Source organism: Marmota marmota, unplaced genomic scaffold, assembly GCF_001458135.2.
Source record: "Marmota marmota marmota unplaced genomic scaffold, marMar, whole genome shotgun sequence".
Taxonomy (NCBI): Eukaryota; Metazoa; Chordata; class Mammalia; order Rodentia; family Sciuridae; genus Marmota; species Marmota marmota.
Window position 1 is genome coordinate 4,861,952 of NW_026000136.1, and position 24,127 is coordinate 4,886,078.

Below are 24,127 nucleotides of genomic sequence, written 5' to 3' on the forward strand. Positions count from 1 at the left end.
CAACAGTCTTTCTCACAGCACCCAACCTACATGTCAATGTGATCTTGGATTTGGTGTTCTGATGTTGTCAGGCTCCTCCTAATTTCTTTGGGTTCATGGTTTGTGAGTAGTTGTCACTGTGATTTTAAGAAGTACCTTACTGTTAAAACCAAATGACATCAAACCAAGATCCCAAACAGTAAGATTTAAACAAAAGACATCGAGATGTATAGTATCCAGACTGCAGCAGCCGAAGCCATCTGTATTCATTCACATTTGATGAAACAGAGCACCAGGCTTGGACATTTGCTCACATACAAGGAAACCAGAAGAGTCCACAAAGCAACCCCTGATCATTGCCAACTGTAGCCTAATGCTAATTCTACTCAATATCTCAGCTTTTCACAATGGCCCTCACCCTGACTCATGTCATGGTTTTTCTTGAAACCATGACAGTGTCTACACTTATATTTCATGTGGTGGGTCTAGGGAGGTATAAGTTGAAATATCTTTTAGCTTATGCACCAGGCAGGGAGTTGGGGTAGTCTTGGCAGGTAGAAAGCAGTTAAAGCACAGGCTTGAATGAGATCATCAGGGTGGTGGGGACAGATGCAAAGGGGTACAGAACAGGGCCCCTGAGTGCTCCAGGAGGGGTATCTAGGGATAGAGAGGAACAATGTGGGAATTTCCATTTTTGAGAAACCAGTCTCTACCTCAGAGCAAAGCCTTCCAAGGATGGGGGCATGACCCTTGTCCTTGGAAAAACCCACAGAGCACTCCTAAGCACATACCCACCCTGCTGAATTGTTTGTCTACAAATAGGGCGCCAAGTGTCCCTGACTCAGTTAGGCTAGGTGAGGACCCACAGCAACCCCCCTAGCAACCACCAATCAGCATGAGACAGGGAAAATACTTGGGATGCCAGATGACCCCCCAGTAGTTTATGGTGGTTGATAACATGTTGGTAAACCATTGTAGTTTAGCACATACACCCCTGGTGGCCTAAACCAATCAGTTCAAAGGAATCCCTCTCTTGTACTAACCAATCACCCCTACCCAACTTGTTCCCACCACTGAATGTGCTAATCAATGTTAAGAGTTGTTTGACTTTCCCAGTTATAGAATGATTTGCTGTGTGATGTTGTGATGCATAGAGTATCCCCCCCAAACCTATAAAATCTCACTGGACAAAGGACCAGGACTCACTCCCTGGGACCGCTGCGGTTGTGAGTCCAGGCTCGAGCTTGCAATAAAGACTCTTGTGTGATTGCATCAGATTTGGCTCCTGGAGGTCTTTTGGGGTCCCATGAATCTGGCATTACAATTTTTGTAGTCCTAGAGTGTAACAAATCTAAAGGTCTCTTAGTGTTAGGATTCCTGGAACCAACAGAGAGGGAGAGGGAGAGAGAACTGGCTTATCTATGAGCCTCATTCAACCACAAGAAAACACTCTGATACTTCTTGGATTGAATTCTGTGATCACTGAGAGAGTTAGAATTGCAACACGAGTTAGAATTGCAACATTCAGGGGCTGGGACTGTGGCTCAGCGGTAGAGTGCTCACCTAGCATGTGTGAGGCCCTGGGTTTGATCCTTACCACCACATAAAAATAAACAAACATATTTTGTCCTATTACAACTAAAAAAAATATTTAAAAAAATTTGCAATATTCATGGAAACAAAACTATAAGATGCACTTTCCTGGAATCACAAACTTCAGCTCTAACATAAGAAAAGAAACTCCTAGGCACACAACTGACTGGTCATGTATCAATGCTATCCTTTCAGCACACTTGGACTTCCATACGTTTTTATTTCTGACAATGTCTTTAAAGGGGAATACAGCTTCCGCATAGTTGTAAAACCAGTACTTACAGTTCATATGACCATTTTAAGACTGGATAGCAACATTTGAAAAACCTGGAAGGGGGCTGGGAGCATGAGAGCCAAGTGCCAGGAGACATGTCCTTCACCTCATTTATCTTCAGATAAATCTCTCTGCCTCTCCTTTTGTGATGCCCTCCACACACTGCCTTTCCCCACTTCCTGACGACATTGGTCCCATCCTGCTCTCTCTAGTGACATCCTTTCTCCTTCAGAAATGGGCTTTAGGACTTGGGAGAGGCCACCTAGGCATTGCCCTGGCTATCTACTTACTGTCCCTTCCCCTGAATGTGACACTCCCCCCTACTTTCTTGGAGCTCCTCCAGAAAATGGAGATTCTTTAATTTTCCTTTCCATATGGTTCTCTGAGACAGACACACAGACATGTCTTGCAGGATATATTTTACTGTTTACCACTTTGTGTCCATCTACAACTAAAAAAAAAAAAAATCTTAAAAAAATGACATAGAAAGGACGTTAGTTTTTGGAAACTGCCCTCTTTTTATGCAGTCATGGTTTCAGGTGTACTTTGGGTTGCTAACAGGGGAGTCCCATTGGATTTCCTTCTACTTTTATTTTTAAAGTTTACCCTGTCTCCCTAGCTGTTGTGCTAACTCCTTCTGAGAGAAAAGACAACAGAAGATGTGGTAGAAAGAGCTCAGGCTTCGCAGAAGGAGACAAGCTGAATTTCAGTGCCTCGGCTTCACTACTTGCTGGGCAGGTTCTTTGGCCTTTTCTTAAGCTTCAGACTCTAGCGGAGCATTGTGAAAAACCACGCTCCTGTCTGGACTCGGCAGGCTGACCATCTGAACACTGACCCTTGCCTCTGTACCTTGCCACTGTTTTTAACTCCCTGACAATTAGGGTATCTAATTGTCTGATGTTCTTTGTGGCTTATTTTCTGTACATTTGTGTAGTGCTTATCTGGGTATATGCCTGCCTCCCTCCCCCATAAAGTTTACAGGGAAAATTCTATGCTGACATCATCCACTTAAAATATTTACTAAGCTCCCACTGGGGTCTGAGCAGAGTTGTGGGTGTTGGTCAGCAACACTTCAAGTTGCCAAAATCATGTGCTCTATGCTTCAAATGTTGGAACATCTTTCAAGAGGAAGGCCTATACCTGATCACGCATAACCTTCACATGACCACAGAGCTCTTTTCCTTGGCACTTGGCCTATTCTCTGCTCCACCTTTTCTGCAGTGAGGGCTACAGTCAGCTCAGGGGGAAAAAAAAGAGTGAAGAGGACCACACACTTGCAAAACATTACAGAGTGCCTTTCATTCAAGACTTTTTCCCCACTTCTTCACATAATGAGGACAGGGGGTCTATACCATTTCCCAGGAAAAGGAAAAGAACAGACAAAGGTAAAGCAAATGCAAGGCTGTAATCACCTCTGATCCATTTGGAAATTCAATGATTGTGTGCTGGTATCAAGAGAGGTACACAAAAAGGTCATGAACTTTTGAGCAAGTAGCATGGCTAAAGGATATTTAGACAGTTCCTTTCTCTGGACTTCTGCCAGAGGCAGAGCTGACACTTCACAGTGCGCCTGCTCATGGGCTCATCATTTTCCTGGAGAAAAGCCACCCTCCTGGTGTGAATGCAAAGGTGGGCTCTCCACCTGGCATTCTTTTTTTTAGAGACAGGGTCTCACTCAGTTGCTTAGTGCCTTGCCTTGGCTGAAATTGGCCTCCTAAGCTGCTGGGATTATAGGCATGCGCCACCGCACCTGGTTCCAGCTGCTGAGTGTGTGTGTGTGTGTGTGTGTGTGCATATATATGTTAAAAAAAAAAATATATATATATATATATATAAGTTGTCGTTGGACACAATACCTTTATTTATTTTTTTTTTGCTTACTCTTCTGTGGTGCTGAGGATTGAACCTCACACGTGCTAGGCAATATGCTAGGCAAGCACTGTATCACTGAGCCACAATCCCTGCACCCCACCTGCCAATGTTGCTAGTGAAATGTGAGCAAAAGTGAAGCTGCTATTGAAGGCAGGAGACATAAACTGAGGATGACAGACAAGGGAAGAAAAGTGGCAACTTGACATAGGGAATGATAAGAAATTGAAGTGGAGGTTCCTTGCCATGGAACAATGGTCACTAGCCCTTACAGTGAACATGTTAGTAAACAGTTGAAGACATAAAAAACCCTTCCAGTGCCTTTTCCCCTAATTTCTCCCAGTTTGCATGCTTTGGAATTCCAGTTATGGTGTCAGTATATTCTTCAAATTTCTGCTGTGGGAAATACTAGAATACTATTTGGCCAGTTTGCGCCACCTATCTGATGTCTGTGGACACTACAGCTCTTATGCCCCTACTCATAGTCCCATACATCCAGTTGGAAATTAGTCTTCATACCAAGAAATATGAGTGGTTCAATAATGATCTTTATTTCTGTGGGATTTAATACTATAAAATAATAATCACAGTATCATAAACATCAGAAGATAAATTTCAACATGGGCAAGCGGCTGGAGATGGCTTGCTCCCCAGTCACCTAGTCTCTTGCTACTCAGAAGACGAGCAACTCGGTCTTCACCTGGGAGCTTGACAGAAATCTATAATGTCTGGCTCCACCCCCAACCCCCGACTTACTAATGAGAAGTAAACTTTTGACAAGATTTCTTAAGTGATAATGACACACAATTAAAAAAAAAAGTTTGAGAAGCCCTGACTTCTTTTTATGCAAGTCTTGTTTTTGTTGATTCTTTGGCAATTCTATGCAGAAAAGCTGGATTCTTCAGAAAGCCAAGTTTTGCTACTGACAATCACAGGGAATCTGACATATTCATTGTCCATTCTTGTCAATGTGGCTAAAAGGACTGGCAGAGTTTATGTAATGCTCACAAAATCATCACTCCATCATGCTTCAAGTGAGAGATCCAACAGGTTTAACAACAAGAGACCAAAAAGGTGCTGCAGAGTGACTTGTTTGTATATCAAGACCTAAATTTAGCTGGGTATGGTGGTGCATGCCTGTACCCAGCAGCTTGGGAGGCTGAGGCAGGAGGATTGTGAGTTCCAAGCTAGTCTCAGCAACTTAACGAGACCCTGTCTCAAAATAAAAAAATAAAAAGGGCTGGGGATGTGGCTTAGTGGTAAAGCACCCCTAGGTTTAATCTATGGTACCAAAACAAAAACAAAACCAAACCCTAAACTTCATACCAAATCCACTTAATAGTCACTGAAAATGAGACTGTAGATAGCTTATCTTGAGATGCACGCTCACTCAGACCTCTGCCCAAAATAGGACTATTAAGGTAGTATACAGTCTACTTGTAACCAAGACACTGTGAATTCCAGTTATGGTGTCATTATACTTCAAATTTTTGCTGTGGGAAATACCAGAATACTATTTGGCCAGTTTGCTGCCTAACTGTAGATGTCTGTGGACACTACAGTTCTTATGCCCCTACTCATAGGCCCATATATCCAGTTGGAAATTAGTCTCCATACCAAGAAATATGGGTGGTTAAATAATCATCTTTATTTCTGAGGGATATATATGTATTTTTTCTTACTCTTCTTGGTGCTGAGGATTGAACCTAGTGCCTCACACATGCTAGGCAATATGGCAGGTGAGTGTTCTATCGCTGAGCCACAATCCCAGACTGCTCTGCTCCTCACCTGCAAAGGATGACTCAGTTATACACGATGCAGACTACTCCAAGGCCATGTTGAGAAGCTGTAAAGAGGAAACACCCAGAAGCAAGGGAGGGTACTGAACTAATTGATGAAGACAGATCAGATCATTCTCTTTTCTTTCTGCTTGTTCTTGGATTTTTTTTTGGGGGGTGGGGGGTGGGTACAGTCAGTTAAGTATGACAAACCTTAGGACATTCCACCATCTCACAGCAGTTGTGATTAGAGGGAAAGTAATCAGTGGCACCCCCCCTCCCCCTGCTACTCTGACTTCTAAGTATGCTTGATCCCCACCCCATTTGTTCATTAGTTTCTTCATGTTCAACAACCCACAGTGACCTCTCTCGAAGTCAAAGTGCTCAACTGAGATGGTGGAACTGGGTCTCTTAACAGTATGTGGCATATGTGACTTCCCTCTCCCCTTTCTGAGGCTTAATTTACAACCTGGATTCTCACTTCCAGTTCTGTGGGTGACCGGAGGAACGTGAATGCTGGCCATATAAGGATTCTGTATACTCATTCTCAGGGGTGAGGGTCTTGACTGGGAGGTAGGACTGAGGATTACCAAATGGAAATCATCTTGGCCCTCCCTGAGAAGTGCTAAAAGTGATTCTTGAAAACTATGTGGAGAGCTATCAAATGGCAGGATGCTCTGGTGTTTGCTAGTATCTTTGTTTTCATTCTTACATTTTTTCCTTACAGCAACACAGATGGGCAACAGGATAAAATGTCATGAGAAGCAATATCTCTCTCTTGTCAGGCTTTAAACTGCAATCTACTTTGGCTCAGTGGCATGGCTCTGTATGTCCATATGAAGTGATTAAGGCCAGTAGGGAGGATTGGTATCCTTATGAAAAGAGGAAATTTGGACCATGGAGGTGCACATGAGAAAAGACCAGGTGAGGACACAGCAAGAAGATGCGCCAGCCAAAGAGAAAGGCCCAGGAGAAACCAATCCTTTCAGAGATGTAAGAAAAGAAATGTTTCTGCCTGCAGATTGCAGTTGGTATTTTGTCAGGGCAGGCCAAGCAGGCTCTGACAACATCTTTGATGATAATGTAGCAGCAAAGGGTGGTGAGTACAGAGAGACTGGGCTTTCCTGCATATGCTACCCTCTTCTAACTTTACTCGATGGGGATGCTAAGTCATGATTCGTAGGGGCAGATGAAAAATAGGCTGTAGAGGCTGTGACTAAGTCCCAGAAAAGCAATTGATTTTCCATCTAGAAAAGCACACACTTCCTGGAAGCAGCTGCCCCTAAAATACAGGTTTACTCTAAGGAAACCCAATCTATAAAATGACAAGTTGGAGGGTTATGTTTGTTAAATTTAACAAAAAGAAACAAAGCAACTAGTCTTTAGAATAAAATCACACACATGATATAGTACTTGGGAGTATGAAGTATGAAGATGCATTCTACTGATGAATTTCAACAGGAGTTGGCCTCTGATCATGTTCTGGGAACAAAGAGAGGTTTCCAGAGTTCACAGAATATATGTCGAATTAGAGAGAGAGAATTTTTTTAATATTTATTTTTTAGTATTCGGTGGACACAACATCTTCGTTTGTATGAGGTGCTGAGGATCGAACCCAGGCCGCATGCATGCCAGGCGAGCGCGCTACCGCTTGAGCCACATCTCCAGCCCTTATATGTCAAATTAAATCTGCATCCACCTTTCTATATTCTCTTGCTGGTACTTACAAACAAATAGCCATGACACTTAGGTTTGATCAATTCAATCTTTTCAATAAGTATTTACTAAATAAGGCAGACGCTGTTGAGAAATGGAAACGGAGTCATAGACAAGACAATCTCTGCTTTTCAGTAGACTAGTCTAGACTGGGAATGTAACATACCCGAATAGAAGGCAGGTAACATAAACTTAGTTAACTCTTAACAGCTAAGCACAGTGATCCACAGTTGCCAGTCAGAGAAAAGAGTCAGTTTGCCAGTTTTTTAATTTAAGAGAAGTCAGATATTGGGAATTTTATAATGAATCTGATTTTATGTATTACAGCTAACTAAAATACCATTTATACTGTCAGTGAGGATCAAATATACCTAGATATGTCCTGGTGTGTTTGTTTGTGTTGGTGGGGCCAGTTTATAACTTCTGGGTGTATACTTTATAGATCAGGTCTGTGGCTGGGCACAGTTGGTGAAAAAGATTGGTATGAAGTAAAGTTTATAAGCTTAATTGAAGTTAAGTCTACACATGTACCCACTGACTGGCAGGACCAGATGGACCCTGCTGTGGTCCTCATCTCCCCCCACCCACACTGAATTGCTCCTTCAACATCAAGAGAGTGTTTCCCTTCCTCTTATTTCCTCCATTTTGCACTGCAAAAGGCAAGTATAAGATTCCCTGGTTACTCTTGCCTGGATAAGGGTCCTCTGAAAAGGGCTTTACTAGGGAGCAGCAGAGGTCCTTCTCATGACTCACACACATGTTCAAACAAACATGTTTCCTAGGTCCCTTGCAGGTACCAGGTTAACAGGGCTAAATCCTACAGGGTCTCTGTCTGGGGACCAACTATCACAATGAGAGACACAAGGAAGAACCCCATGGGCTTTTAAGTGCTGGATAAGGGTGGGGCCAGAGAAGGCTGCACAAGGAGAGAATGAGTCACCCAGGAGAGGGTCAACAAGGCTAGAGGTATGTGGCTGGAAGCTGCTGGGAAGAGAAAACTGGCAAGGTGCCTGGTGCCAGCCAGATGTGGAAGGCATCTTGAGGAGCACTCAGAGAGCAATGAAGAGCTCCTGGAGGGGCCCAATAGGGAAGAATCCAGGTGAGCGTGTTCCGCAGCAGCCAGAGTCCAGGTGAGAAGTGCAGGGTGGAAGATGGATGTGCAGAGCCTCAGGTCAGACTGCCAGGGAGGACCCTAGAAGTCACAGTAGCTCTAACTATGGGTGATATAACTTTTCACGTGGGTGATGAACTTTTCACTGCAAGGAACTGGAGGATTGAGTGTAGAAGTTCCAAGGTGAGGATAGGGAAGGAAACTCTCCATTTGGCTAGTCAGGAAAAGCCCCTACAAGAAATATCCTCTGGGTGGGGAGTCCTTGGGGACTGTTCAAAGAAGAGGTAGTACTCGCTCATGTGTAGGAGTGTGAAGAGGGGAGGTCTTTAAAGCAACTGTAGACAGGGAACAGTTTGGCTGAAAAAAGCAACTGTACATAAGTATAGCAAAACTCCCATGATTAATTAAAATGCCATCTTTTATTTTAAAATAATTGTGTGGAAAGTAGTAGTGATTTTGGAACACTTAATGAAGGTACTGTCTACCTAGCTTCTGTGGTAGGATGGGTGCCATGCAGGGTACTTTCTAGCACTTGTTGTCTAACTCAGTTCTTTCCTCTGCACAGACACCAGGTTCAGTGCCAGGGTCAGGCAGACAGACACTAGGTTCAGTGCCAGGGTCAGGCAGACACAAAGACCAAGCTCTTCCTGGAGGAGAAGAGGCACTCCTGAGCTGCGACTACAGGGACAAAGCAGGCAGGAACCACACAAATCACAAAACTCTAGATCCCAAAGAACTCTAGGATGACACCTTAGCATTCCAAAGATAATTTTTCCAGTCACACACCTTCCAATTTTATTCAAACTTAAAGAGCTGACAGTAGGTCCAAAAAGTTAAGTCTGACTCAGAACCAAGATAAGCCCTACCTGTCAAAACAGTTGCCAGGGAACCTCCCAGCAGCACTTGCAGTGTGTTTTCAAGGCGGAGCCAGTGGTCTCTGATTCCCCACAGCTTCCTGTTGTGTCTGCCCAGCTATGTGGCCACTTCGGCTTCCAAGGGGCTCTTGGAATGCAAAGAATGAGCTCTGGGAACACAAAAGACACCTGAATAACCAGAGAGGGCATAGGAAGGGAACAGAGGCACCAACAGAGCAGTCAAGCTAGTAAAGGAAGGTTCCACCAGAGTCCCTATTCTTATAAAAGAATGGCATTCTGGATAATGTGGGAGATAAAGCAAAGAGTCACAAACACCTAGTATGGTATAAATAACATATACAAACTCCTCTGGCTTCAGGTGCAAGCACTTCCCCTTCAGCCATTGTCATGCAATGCTAATTCCAGGCTGACCTTGGGTCTAAGACCAGGTGTGAATCCAGCTGGGACCAGAGGTGGTGGATATAACCTCATCCAAGGGCCATTATTTCCTGTGGGTAGGAGTTATTGTTTCATAAAAGCAAAACCAAACCAAGACAAACTAATGTCATGAAATGAACTTAAGAAAGCTAACTAAAGGCCGAATCTATGACCAGGTGTGAATCCAGCTGGGATTAAAATAAAATATTTTATTTTAAAATAAAATAGCTCTGCAGACCATACACACCCTGTAACTATTTTAGAGCATTCTGATGTATAGCTTACACAATGTGGAAGGCAGAAACAATTCAATTTTGTGCTGATATTCTTTTTAAGTGGTCAAGATGTTCATCTCAGAATAAATGCACATGACTCAAGAGACCATTTGGCCTTAGTCAAGGAGACTCCTCTCCTGCCACCTTGCTTCTGGAGGCTTGAGCAATGCCACCAATGCTCATTAAAAGTGGGCATGAACCAGGTCTTACCCACTGCAGGGTGTAATTTCTAATCAGAGAACCATACGCTTTCTTTTTTTTTTAAATTTTTGATATTTATTTTTCAGTTTTTGGCGGACACAACATCTTTGTTTGTATGTGGTGCTGAGGATCCAACCCGGGCCGCACGCATGCCAGCGCGCTACCGCTTGAGACACATCCCAAGCCCCGATAGCTTTCTTGCCTTTGGATAAAAAAATGAGAAATGTAGAAAAAAGATAAAGGAATGACATATAAGGGGCTGAGGCTGTGGCTCAGTGGTAGAGCCTCAGTGCCTAGCATGTGAGGCCCTGGGTTCGATTCTCAGCACCACATATAAATAAATGAATAAAATAAAGGTCCATACATTAAAAAAATAATAATAAAAAAAGGAATGATGTACAAGATGCAGGCTATGATTTAAAGGTTATATAGATGATCCTGCTGACCAGGATGGTACCAGATCTGGCAGCTGTTCTCTATGATTTCTACCTTCTCCAACATCTATTTCTTTTTTCTTCAAGCTTAGGGAAGAGCACTCACCTGTCTAATTACTCCCTGTGGAGCCAAAGGGTCACCAACTACAACAATTTGCAAGCACTCAGACTTTGCACAGAATACAGGTTGATTTGTATGGCTCTAGGGCCCTCTGCTGGCGGGCTGCTGTAACTGTCAACTCCTCACTAGACCCAAGAAGAAAAATCTTCCTTCCTATGTTACTGTCATCTACAAGGCTTTTAATTGATTTTAAATGTTCAGGTGGAAAGAAATATCTAAGAGAGCTTTATATTGTTTGAAACTTTATAACATAAGTATTTAATCCATATTTTTCATATAGGATCTGCACAACATTAAGGGTTGTGACAGGCTTAGGAAGGAAATGAACAATCATCAATGACTGACACGCCTCACAACTCAAATACATATCAGCAACATCATCCTACAGAAGATTCCAAGATTCCCATGGCTTGGAGTTCCCACAAAGTGTGGTAGTCAGGAGGCTGACTCTGGGCACACCTGGAGAGTCTTCCTGGGTCACTGAGTATCTCTGAGTGAGTGACCTCACCTCTGCCAGCTGTAATTTCCTCACCTGTAAGTTTAAAAACTTATACATTTTATATATTTTTGTTTTTGTTTATTTTTTCCCTCAGTTTCCTCATCTGTACAGGGACTAAACAGGGCTGAATGAAAGGATATGCTGCCAGCACTCAGTAAGGAGGGTAGCACACAGTAATAACTAACAAATGTTAGCTCCTGCTCCATCATCACTGCTGTCACCATAGTTGTTCCTGGCCTGGGCTCCTGGGCATCCCATTCTCCATAAGCAATGACTGGAAATCCTGCTCCATGAGAAGTGCTAGAGTGGTAGTTTCTCACAATGAAGGTGACAGAGCATATTTCTGGATACCAGCTTAGTAGGGAAGAAAGTGAGAACTGGATTTGCTGCTTATAAGGCAAAGAAAACTTAGAGAAGGAAGGCATGATGAGAGCACTGAGAACTGGATCACACAACCACCTACTAATGGTTCAAGCAAAGAATCTGAGTCTTCCTTTCTCCTTGCCACCCACCGCCCATATTCCACTAGCTAGTCCTTTCCATTCTATTTTTAAATATGCTTCAGATCTTCCACTTCTGTTCTGTGTCCAGAACCCAGCATTAATTTTGGCCTGGACCACGGTGAGGAGCTTGAACTGTGGTCTTTCCCAGAGGAAACTGTGTGACTATGTGAAGGTCCTGGCCTCTGCTTCTTCATCAAAAAATCAGGGAAAACAAAAGACCTGGTATGATGCAACTTAGAGAGACCCTGTCTCTAAATAAAAAATAAAAAGGGCTGGGGATGTGGCTCAGTGGTTAAATGCCCGTGGGTTCAATCCCTTGTACAAAAAGAGAGAAAACACATGTGCTCAATTACTCACAGTAGCTATTTTATTGGAATAAGAAGAACTCAAAGTATGTATTTCCAAATGGTGCCAGTGGCACTATCAGAGGGTTCCTCATACCTGAGGTAGCCTGTGCCATTCCCACCCTCTGTGAAGAGACCAAGGCCACAAGCCCTAACCTATCTCCTTTACTGGAACTTTATGAACATATACAAAGACCTTCTTTAAGTCTGATGAGGGAGAGAGGTACCACCCTCAATCCACACTTTGCCAGGACTATGCATTTAACTTCAAGCCTCCGTGTCCCTATTAAGTAGCACGAGGACAACAAGGGCAGCGCAATAGTAGATGACCACCAATCATAGGGTTGTGGAATGGCTGTAGACAACCAGCGTCTAGATAAGCTGAGTGGTACACAGCCTATTGTTCCGGCCATCACACAGAGAAGAGACAAGCAGGAGAGAAGCCTTTCCAGCTTGTTCACTAGATGGAGATAAGCATGCTTCTGTTTACAGAGCATGGTGCCATTCTGACCAGCTGCCCGTCAGCAGAGAAGGTGGAGTAGGTTGAGTTAGAATGGACAAGGTCAAACTAGATGGTGGCATATGAAGAACCAAGCAGCAAAACAGCAATTCTGTTCAGTTAGTCCTGGGCTCTGGCTTTGATATGTCACAGTATCCCATGGCTGGGTTTCCTGAGCTAAACCTCTGCATGAAGGGAAGAGGGTCACCTAAGATTCAGATACCTGTTGACTCCTGGAAGCACCAGGTACCCTTGGGTTTGGCCTACATAGCTTTAGCTCCCTGGGTCTACAGACCAGGCCTATGAGATGGAACAGCAGCAGAAATCATCCATGTGGCTCTCCCAATTCCTCCAGGCTGCGTGTTTGTTCCTTGTTCTAGAGGGAAAGAAACTTACTGCTATCTTGACAGCAACTTAACAGCTGTCTAAATAGGCGCCACTCCTGTCCTACCTTGGAAACTCACTCTCTTCTCTACTATAACACATGGTATCCTTTCCTCACCCTTAAGACTCAACACCAAAGTCACTGATATGGTAGCTCTCCACTCTGCCAGGCAGAGACAGGATTCCTGCTTCCAAAACTGGAAGGAAAACAAAACTTCCTTTTGCCTTTGTGGGTTCTCTCCTCTAGCAAATCAAATTATATGCCTCATTATTTTTAAGGTGGACAAAGAAGAGGTCAGTAAAATACTTCATTTTTCCGAGAAAAAGGTTCCCAGGAGTTCCCAGTGGGGTGGATTGTGTTTCTTCAACCCACAGGCTTCAGGCAGCCCAGGAGGGTATGGGAATAGAGCAGGACAATCTTTCAACAACCCAGGGCCCTGTTGTTACAGAGTTCAGGCCCAGTGTTGACAAGGGTGCCCAGGATTCTTGGTGGTGAGTTACACCCTAGATGGAGTCAACTTCCACAGGCCAAACCTCTGCTCTCCCTTACTCCCACCATCTTTGCTATTGGCTGTTCATTCCACATTGTGCCTCTTATAGGAGCCAGACCATGGAAGTAGTCACGAGCCTTCAGTACTAGGCAGGCTGCCTGTGGTCACCAACCACTGGAAATGGGTGGACACACCAAAGATGGAAAAGAACACAGTAAAACCATCTTGGACAAAATCATCTCCTCTTCCTTGTTCCAGGGGATCGTGTCTGTGTCTTCAGAATTAGATGGGTGAATGGAGATAATATTAAGGAACCCCTTCTGGGCCCAGGCACTCCTACTGAACTGTATTTGTTCCTTCCTTCCTCTCTGAACAGGCCTCTGGGAACACGTCAGGATGCAAGAGAGGATTGAGTCTTTAGGAGAACAGAATATATTTTAAATTGTTAATGGACTTTTATTTATTAATTTATTTATATGTGGTGCTGAGAATCGAACCCAGTGCCTCACATATGCTGGTCTAGCGCTCTTCCACTGAATCATCACTCCAGTCCAGAATAGAAATTTTTGTGTTACCTTATTTTCCTGGATGCTAAGGGATACACACTAAAATTATTACTCTGAAAGAAATGAATTATAAGATCAATCCCACAAAAGCAAATTCTGTCATGTTTTCTTCTTTCCTCCCAAAATTAGAAAGATAAACGGATGAGCTAAAAGTGAGAGGCGAGGGGGTGTCTCAGGGAAGGAAGGTAAAAGCCAAAAGAAGTCATAGTTTCGCCCCCTCTCCTCTCACACTCATCCTCCAAACGGCAAGGCCGAAAATGCCTATCTCAGGAGTAATTAAATCAAGTTAATCTCAAGAGAAAAGCTTTAAATATTCAAAGCCCCATTAATCCTCATGCCTTGTAATTAAATATGTATGCTAAGGAGGCTTAGACAAAAGTGAAACATTTCCAAAATGCTAATTCTTTACATTTGTAGCACTGTGATGCATTTTTCAGTACTGACCTTATAGAAAACTATGTAAAAAATTCCATGAAGCACACACTATAAAAACATGGCAGAAAGAATACAGCTAGAATCTCCGTCCACAGTGAGCTTTACACAAATATGTCTGAATAAACAGATTCACTTTTTTTTCCCCCCTCCAGTGCTGAGGATGGAACCTAAGGTCTCATGCAGATAGGCAAATGCTCCAGCACTGAGCCCTAGCCGCAACAGCTTCACTTTTAAGGCCCTATATAATTTAACCCACAATAATAAACTCTACTTCATTTTTGTTCCTGACTTGCGATGCCTCTCTAGGATCCTCTATCCTATTTCATTCCTGGGGAAAATACACAGCTTTGCATCAGTCTTCCATGGAGAACTTTCTCTTTGATAACCAATCATTAAAGAGATGGTCAGTCCAATACACTGAGCATCCTAGAGGAAGGGTACCCAACCTCTCCTTTCTGAACTAGAACTACACAGTGTCCCCTTCTCTAGACTCTCAAGGATAAGTCAGCAGCTGCATGGTCTCTGGGGCTCCTGACATCTCTGCCAAAGTGCCTCAGCTCAGCTTCATTTGCTTCTCACAATTACACTGAAGGAGAGTTAGAGTAGAACCAAAGGGGCACCCCATTTCTCTGATGAGGAAAGTCAGAATAATGGTCTGTTGACAGTCACACAGCAAGCAGTCTGAGTCTGAATGTTATCAAGTGTTGCTGATCAAGTCCTGTTGGTCTGAATCATCAGAGTCACAGTGTGGGATAAATCACCTGCCAGGCTCCCCAGTGATTTGTCTAAATTGTCTGGCTGTGTTTACAACTGTAGTTATCAACCATTTTTTAAAAAACTTGTCAAGGAAGCTTCCAACGGTAGTGCTACTTGTGGTAATGGCATATTAACCACAGAAATTTAAAAGATAAAAGCAGAAGCACTGACTATTCTAACTGGATTTGTTACTATACTGAATTGAATCTATCTGTGAGGAATACCTGGCTCAAAAATCAAAGCCCAGAAATAAAGACACATGGAATTTTTAGAAACCAGAGAGTCTACTCCCATCCAACTCTTGCACAAAGATAGCAGAAAGGTCTCATTGCAGACCTATGCGACATCTGAAATTTCTTTTAGGTCCAAGTCCTCTCCTCCTTGACAAGATTCTAAGGTAAGCAGGTCCCATTCCAGAAGAGAAAAATTAAAGGACCCAAAAGAAGAGGAAACCAAGAACAATAAAAATGGTAATCATATGTCTGCTTTTCTGAGCCGCAAGGGAAGGAAAAGATAAATGAATCCATTTATTTCCAAGGACCTGAAGTTAAAGTGCTGAGAATCCTGCAGACATTCCTTCCTGCCACCTCAGACAGTCCCAGGAGGCAAGAAGGGTGTCATTATCACCTCCATTCTTCAGAGGAGGAAACCAAGCTCCTAAGACACAAAGAGGTCTTACCTAGCTCATATGGATGTGCTCAGAGTTCCTGCTCCATGCCACAAGCATGTTCTATTTTCTAGCCGAACAGCTAGATGGGAAGTTCTGGCTTATGGAAATGGAACATTCCTATTACAGTCCTGGAATCCTATAGGTGGCCAGTGGGAAACCACATTTTCACTCCACTGTTAGAAGTGCAAAACTGCATAAAGCTGAAGTCATTTCCAGCAATGAGTCCTCTTTTCATTTATTTTTATATTAAGAGAAAGGTAGAGTATGAAGTTATAAAGAGTGAAAGTAGACAGTAAATGAAACCAAGGTGACAACTGTACATAATATGACACATTCACATATCTGGAAACCATAAAGCAAGAGAGGCAGGAACTATTGGCTGGTTCAATCAGACAGCCCAAGTGCTGGGTCTGGGTGTGTGTGTGTGTGTGTGTGGTGTGGGTATTTGGCTACATAGGGTTTCTATCCTGTTTTGCTTTTCCCAAGTTTCTGTCTAAACTGCTGAAAATACACACACACACACACACATACATATATATATATGCATGCTAGAAATTTCAGAAAGGTATAAACAAAGAGAGAAGGCTCCTCTTGTCTCAAGCCTTCCCTTTCCCAATTTGTTTCCTTCCAGAAAAAAACTTACCATGTGGAGCTGGGGTTGTAGCTCATTCGTACAGCACTTGCCTGGCATGTGTGAGGCACTGGGTTTGATCCTCAGCACCACATAAATATAAATAAATAAAATAAAGGTATTGGGCCATCTACACTAAAAGTATTTTTAAAAAAATAACACACTTAGCATGTACTTAACAGACATATTCTTTACACTTACACACAGGAGCAGTTTTTCATTATACACAACTTGCCCTTCTTTGTTCCCCTGGTAGTGTCTTTCTTGGGCAGCCTTTCTTGTCAGTATTTATAGGCCTACTTCAGTTTTTTGAAATGGGATATGCAAAATTTTCTTGGGTGACTCATTTTCTTTTTGGTCCTGGGAATTGAACACAGGGCCTTTACCATGAGTTACACTCCAAGCCCTTTTTATTTTAAAACTGGTCTAAGTTGCTGAAGCTGGCCTCAAACTTACGACCTTCTTGCTTCTGCCTCTGGGATAATAGCTGATGGGATAACAGGTGTGAGCCATTGTGCCAGGCTGATGATTCGCTTTCTTACCAATAAAAGTGTTACTTTAGATAAAGTATAATATAGCTTTACAATATCATGATAAATGACAGTAGCTAACATTACTGTGCAAAGCGTTGTGTTCATCAAATTTAGGACCCTGAAATCAAATTATTAAAAGAACAGAAAATAAAAACGAAACTAAAAACACTCAAAGAACTGAACAAAGGAACTCCACTGTTTTCAAGTGGATCTGAGAGGCTCTGGGGTAGACTTGGTTCTGCTGTGCTTCTCACCCACAATGAAGAGACGGCCAATGCAATGAAACAGAAGTCCCACAATGTAGCACTGTCATCAGGACCCATGCGCCAAATTGTGTTTGTGTGTGTGTGTGTGGGGGGGGGCACTGGTGCAAAGGGGGCACTGGCTCCAGGGGCTGTTTTAGAGCTAGTGCTCCTTTCCTCTGCTATAAGCTGTGGCAGCATTTTCCTGGTATGTGAAACATGGGAAAAGTGATGGAATTTACTTTCAGTTTTGGGAACCATGACTCACCATGACTCTCTCAAGTATGGCCATATTTGACTACTTAAATAAAACAAAACAAAAAACCCAACAAAACAAAAAAAGAGAAGGAGAAGAAAAAAAGGCAGCCCCTCTCAGGAGCAGGAGGTGTGTTATCAGGGCGTCACCCACTTCCTACTGTTTGTGATCACCCTTACTTTCATGCAGTTGTTGTCTTTTCAAGAAAAATATAAGCTCTATCTCCTCAAAATGGCTTTCCTGTTTTCAATAATTAAAAATATTACTCAGAAGTAGTTTTCCCTTTCCTCCTGGACTTCACCCCTAGCCCTTTTTATTTTTTGATACAGGATCTCACTAAGTAGCTGAGGCTGGCTTTGAACTTGTGATCTTCCTCCTCCTAAGTGGCTGGCATTACTGACATGCACCTCTGCACCTGGCTTAAAGTCCCCCTTTACTTCCTGTTCCTCTGAAATGACAAGGACAGCAGTGCTCAGCAACTGAATGAGTTTTGGTACTCTATCATTTTAAGGCTTCCCAGGTAGCATTAAAGCCTAGGATGTCTCACTGGCTGTGGCAGAAAGAAGTGCTCGTGCTCCTTTCTCTAAAGCATATACTGCTTATCCCATGGTGGGGGAGGAGCTACCTAAGCACCCCCAGCCAGCTCACATCAGCATCAGGTGCCTTTCCCTCACACCTGATCAGAGCAGACAACCTTACAGAGCAGGACGGGTGGTACTACCACATCCACAGAAAAGGAAATGCACCTCATATAGGTGGTGGGAGTGCCCTGGGCTAGTGGGCAGAGGCCCTGCTGACCATGCTCCTGAATATAGCCAGCGACTGCTCATACCACTTGCTATCCCAACATCAGGGACAGCACAGCTCTGCCCCAGCAACCTCAGATCTTCTAATTACACACATACAATGAATGTGTAAATTATGGAACTGTGACTTGGGGGCTGGTGGAGACCTGACTTAAGATGAGTCTACTTACACCTGGAGGTTTCAGGCTAACAAACGCACACAGGCAGTATGAGGGCTGAAGCTGCTTCCCTGTACGCTCCTGCATTGCCCTTCCTGTAGTCTTCTCTTGGCTCTGCTGCCATGCAAAGAGCCCTGTTCTCACGGGGACTCTTCTGTGATGCTGCAAGTTCTGAAAGAAATGAATCTCTTTCTCTGTATAACGTAGAAAGCAAGCATAGGATGACCATTGTGAAGAGCATCTCCATGCCTGCCTGCAGGGTGGTCAACATGTGCTTAAGCGGGACAATCTAGCTGTACCCTCAATACACAGAATTCTGACAGACACCTTGCCACTCAGCATGACAGCAGGATTTTATTGTGAGGACACCATCTTGCGACCCATTGTGCTCTCTGCTCCTCACTTCTTGGTTAAGCAGTAATTAGTAGTGTCAGGGTTCTGACTGGATTGCTCTAGGTCCATTAATAATGCAAAAGCAGAAGATGAACGAAGAAGCATACAACAGAGGTTTCAAGGTTAAAAGCACCAAAGAAATGAGCCCTGGCAGAGATGGGGAAATGTGGTGCCAGTGACAATAGCAAGTGTAAGTATATGAGAGAAAGGCAGAGTGTTAATTTTAAATTTATTCTTTAAAAGACCAGCTTCCCTTTAGGGGTAAACATGTATGGTAAAGCACAACTTCTTGGTGTCCTCAATTAAGTAAGGCACTGCCTTTTCTCTCTGGAGTGGATGAGGTCCCTGACCACCTGCAGGGAGTACATCAGCACTAACTTCACAATACTGGAGATGTGCCAGTGTATGAAATTGAGGTCAGAGGAAACTACACAAGCATCTTTCAAACATATTTCCGAGGTTTTAAACGACTTCTCTCATAAAAAGCAAGGCCTGCTGGTTCAGCAGAACTTGCCCAATGAACGCTTTTACAGCCCAAGCCAAGACAAGTGATGCAGAGCAGGCCTGGGCTGGTGGCCAGGCCCCTCATCTACAGAAGGAGACTTCACATCGTTGTAATTGCCTCCGTTTTCCCACAAATCTCCATGTTTTCAAGAAGGGATTTCAAAAGCTACTATTTCTAACATTCCTACACAAAACTTTGTAGAAAAACTGGATGATGGCAAATTAGGCTGCGAATTAAGCTTGGAAAAGGCTTAGTTTGGTTGTTTAAAGAGTGCTTGCCTGGAAGATAGAGGAGGGAGCTATGCCTGAGGCTGACCACCAGATGTAAGTTCTTCAGTTGTTCCTGTCCACACTGCCTTCTAAGCAGAGGGATTCGCTGCTAAACCTTCTACTGGTTCCTCACATACCCCAAAGTGAACTGTTGTTTTATGTAACAACTTCATCCACAAGTCTCGTAACCCACAGCATACATGTTAAGAACTGGTCCCGGCAAAGCTCAGTGACTCAGAACCCATTCTTATTTGTTAGTCAGAAAGAGTCTCTGGGAAAAGGAAATGGCTGGAAGTGATCCTGAATCCTAATTAGTAAAAGCTGGATCTATTCCCATGGGGATATGACTTCTGGTCCACGGTTTCTCACTGGCTGCATCCTGTCCTGCTCCTGAGTGGGTGGTATAAATGAGGCTTGATCAGAAAGACCAGCACAAAAGGCAGCATGGCCCAGTTCCAGCTCCTTCCCACTTAACACAAAGCCTATCACCTCACCTATGACTGAGGCACAGTGCTTCTTTTCATGTAGTGAAAGAAGCCTTTACTTGAAATACACAAGCGTATCTTAATAACTACATTTTTACCTTTTGAGTTCGCTTGAAACAAAATTCTTTTGCTCTGAAGGTTCAGATGTAACTAGTTGATGAAAGTGGGTGCAATTCTCTCTGCTGAAAAAGTAGTATGTGCATAGCCCCCACCCATGGCCCTCAGTGAACCTCCCCCAAAGCAATTCATGCTACCAATCCCTTATCTACCCTCCCAAATCACTTTTATGTATGTCACCAAACATTATCTTCCTTGTTCCACTTAAGACCCAAATGTGAGCACAGTATACCCACACTATTCTACATACTGCTCTATTCACTCAATATCTTGGAGCCAGCTCCATATATACTGCCATTATCTGGCCTGCTGCCTATCTCTGTAAACATAATTATATAGAAACACAGTCACAGTCAATTGTTTATGGTTATTTTCATGCTAAAGGCAGGACAGAATAGCTAGAGGGAGACTGTATTGTCTGCAAAGCATAAAATATTTACTCTCTTCTTTTATAAAAGAGGTTTACTTACCCCTGGTGTATGCCAAAGTATCAATGTGCCTAAATGTATTTATCTGCTCTCTGTTAATGAACTCCCATTATCTAGTGGAACATGGATATCCGTAAGAATAAACTTAAACTCTTTAAATGTTGGCTGGCATTAAGGAGGATGAGAAAGGGAAGAGGAGGAACTAGTTAGGAAGAAGCCAGCATGTAGAAGCAAGGCTTAAAGAGGGAACTTCAGAGTGATCCAGGACCTCCCAAAGTGTCACTTCCTCTTTTTAGAGGAAATAAGAAGGGAACTGCAGGTCTTTTGCTAAAAGGAAATTCCCCTTTGCTATATCAGAGCTACTCCCCATGTTTGTGTTTTTCTAAAGTTAGGCAAGATTGCCTGAAGCATACTGTGACCAAATTAGGAAGTAAGCAGGCTGATGTCTCTCAACTGGTCACCACATGGCCAGGATGCCCAGGCATGCAGAGATGGAGAAGGATGGGGCAGGAGACTCTCATTCAAAGAAGGAAATGCTATTTGTTAAAAAATTAGCCTTAAAAATTATACTTACTTAGAATTAATAATTGTCTTATAAGATGAAATCCACTTGTCACTGGCAAAAAACAAGGGCTTTAGAGGCTTCTATAAGCAAAGAACATGTGAGGAGCATAGTGAGAGGGCTGCTCCTGGGCATCACCTATGCATTCCCAGGGCAGTGAAGGCCATGAAGATGACACCAATTAGCTCTTCCATAGATTGAGAGATTTAGTTTTATGCTAGTGAGAAAATAAGGAACCTAGAAAAGTTTCATAATAATAATAATAAAAATCAACAACAAAGGCTGTGGCTCAGTGGTAGAGCACTTGCCTAGCATGTGTGAGGCACTGGGTTCGATCCTCAGCACCATATGTAAGTAAATTAAATGAAGGCCCATTGACAACTTAAAAGAAAAAAACAAAAACAAAAAACAAAGAACAAAAAACCCTGTAAACTTTCCATCTTAAGGTTGCCTATCCAGTGGCTTTCCTGGCCACAACATGTAAGGTTTTAAAGCACTCTTACAGCTTCAGAACAGGGTCTGGGCATGTGAGCCTGGAGTTACTCATGCTGAACTTGTTCCAGCCACTTCTAGTCAATGATATTCTCCTTTAGGAATGACTTCTGATTTTGAGCCAGTGACCTTAGAAGCTATTCTGACCACAGTACTATCTGGGTAATAACATTCAACCTTTAAAATCCTTACTTTCCTCCTGAAATTTCCAGATCAGCAAGATTCTTGTACAGAACTTTTATTCCCTTAGGAATGTGCTCGGTTCAATTCCAGCAACTGCTATGCAATCAGATGTGCAGTCAGAGAGAAGGCAAGTTTAAATGACAAAGCGAACCTCAGTTCTTTAGAGGAATATTTTCACCACTAGCAAGAACAAGGAGATAACAACTGGGACCTCAGTCTGAGATCTGTGCAGAGGTCATGATCTGGCTGTGTGGCTCTTGCAAGCTCACGCAGCCTGCTAAACAGCTTTCCCTTTCCAACACCTGCTAGCTTGTGTCAGGATGGCATCCCAGTCCCTCTGCCAAGGTGCATGGAGCAGAAATTTTGCAGACACTGTCTCAAAGTATGTTTACATTGTCAAAAGAGCAAAGCATGCCAACATGGTGATACAAGCCTGTGATCCCAATGGCTCAGGAGGCTGAGGCAGGAGGATCAAAGCCAGCCTTAGCAACTTAGTGAGGCCCTAAGCAAGCCAGCAAGACCCTGTCTCAAAATAAAATACAAAAACAAAACGAAACAAAAGCTGGAGATGTGGCTCAGTGGTTAAGCGCCCCTGGGTTCAATCCCTGGTACCAAACAACAAAAAACACGCAAACAAAAACCTGCAAAGCATCTGCTCTCTACCCTGTACTAATTTTGAACAACACTTATTTACAATAATCTAAAAGACACATGAGTTTTATAAATTATACTACAAAGATGATATACTTTCCCAAAGTATATAACTCACAAAAAACTATTTTTATTGGTCAAGGTTTCTGTGGCTCACCTTTAATTGACTGTACACTGATAGACCATTAGGGACATGTATGGGTCCCTGAACCTAAAGTCCACACACAAACAAAAACCTGAAGCTCAATGATTTCTTAAAGCTACAAGAAGCTGACACTTAAGTTGTCTGGATTTTATGACTTCCTGGGTCTCCCTTATAAATCTAACATCTTTACAAACCAAGAGAACCAAATGCCAACTATATAGAACCATCTGGGCAGGCTCCTCACAGTTGCATGTATCACTAGGTAAATGGAGATGAACACCCCGCACCCTTGTCTGAGCTCATGTGCCCCAGCCTGAGGATATAGTCCAGCAGGGGCACCCTTGCCCTCTTCTCACAGCTGCCACTGTCATTTGGAAGCCTGGACAAAGTAAGGCTTCTACCACTACAGAGTGCCTTTCTCTGCTCTTTTGTTTTCTCCCCGTGGTACAGAAGGCACAGCAGCCATAGACAAGTCTTGTTGCCCTTTTATGGTAGAAAAATGAATTGCTTGCCCAGCAGTGAAGCTGAGAGAGACGACAGAACGGAAAGTTGTCATTTGTTGTGGTTTTGGCATCCACAGCAGAGAGTTCTTTCCTCAGCCACCCTTGGATGGATGGTGCATGCCAGGCATCCGAGGGAGAAGACAAACCCCAATCGACAGCTCCCAGATGAGCCTTCCTTTGCCCTGTCCATAGATGAATGAGCTGTTTAGGAAGAGTGCTAAGGTGTTGTAGAAATCCTCATTTTATAAAACAAGGTTATCGGGGCTGGGGATGTGGCTCAAGCAGTAACACGCTCGCCTGGCATGCACGGGGCGCTGGGTTCGATCCTCAGCACCACACATAAATAAAATAAAGATGTTGTGTCCACCGAAAACTAAAAATAATAAATATTTAAACAAACAAACAAATAAAACAAGGTTATCAAAAGGCCTATTTTGTTTGAAAGGTCTAAGCAGAGGTAGCCCCAGGAATCAGTTCCAGGCAGATCAAATACAAGGAACAGACTTCATTCACTCCTTTCATGAAGGTGTGGGGCTGTCTGTGGCTGGGCAGGAAGGCAATAATACCAGAGGGTGGAGGAAACCAGCGTGGCCTTGCTGTCTCCTGTGAGGCATGGAGGTCCAGGAAAACAGCCACCAACTCCAGATAAATCCATCATGAGAAAAGATACCATGCCCACTGCCCTTGTTCTAATAAACAGCAATTTGTATCACAGACCTTAAATTGTTTGCATTTCTGTCAGGAGGCCCAGGGGGGAAAAAAACCAAGCTTTTGAGCAGCTGGAGAAACATGTTGCAAAAAGGAGAATTAAGCAATTCTCTATATGCACATCAAAGTTAGGGAAATTAAGTTTATCTGAGCTAGAGAAATTAAGCTTATCCAACAGGCTTCAGCTGGAAAACAAGACTTTCTAAATGATGGTTACATAGTTTCTTCTACATTTAAAGCACTCAAGGACTTAAAAACAAAAAAAGCTGG

General features: G+C 43.2%; 1 protein-coding gene across 4 annotated transcripts in view; it reads right to left on the bottom strand.

Moving 5' to 3' along the window:
• The window catches only part of Rnf216 (ring finger protein 216), a 137,631-nt gene that overhangs the window by 40,534 nt on the left and 72,970 nt on the right, over positions 1 to 24,127 (bottom strand). Inside the window, exon 14 of one of the 4 annotated variants that reach the window (XR_007341314.1) lies at positions 9,187 to 9,344. The exons of the other annotated variants lie outside the window; for them this stretch is intronic. The gene's annotated coding sequence lies outside the window, so the exon portion shown is untranslated. The remainder of the gene's footprint in view (positions 1 to 9,186; positions 9,345 to 24,127) is intronic. 4 annotated transcript variants of the gene reach the window in all.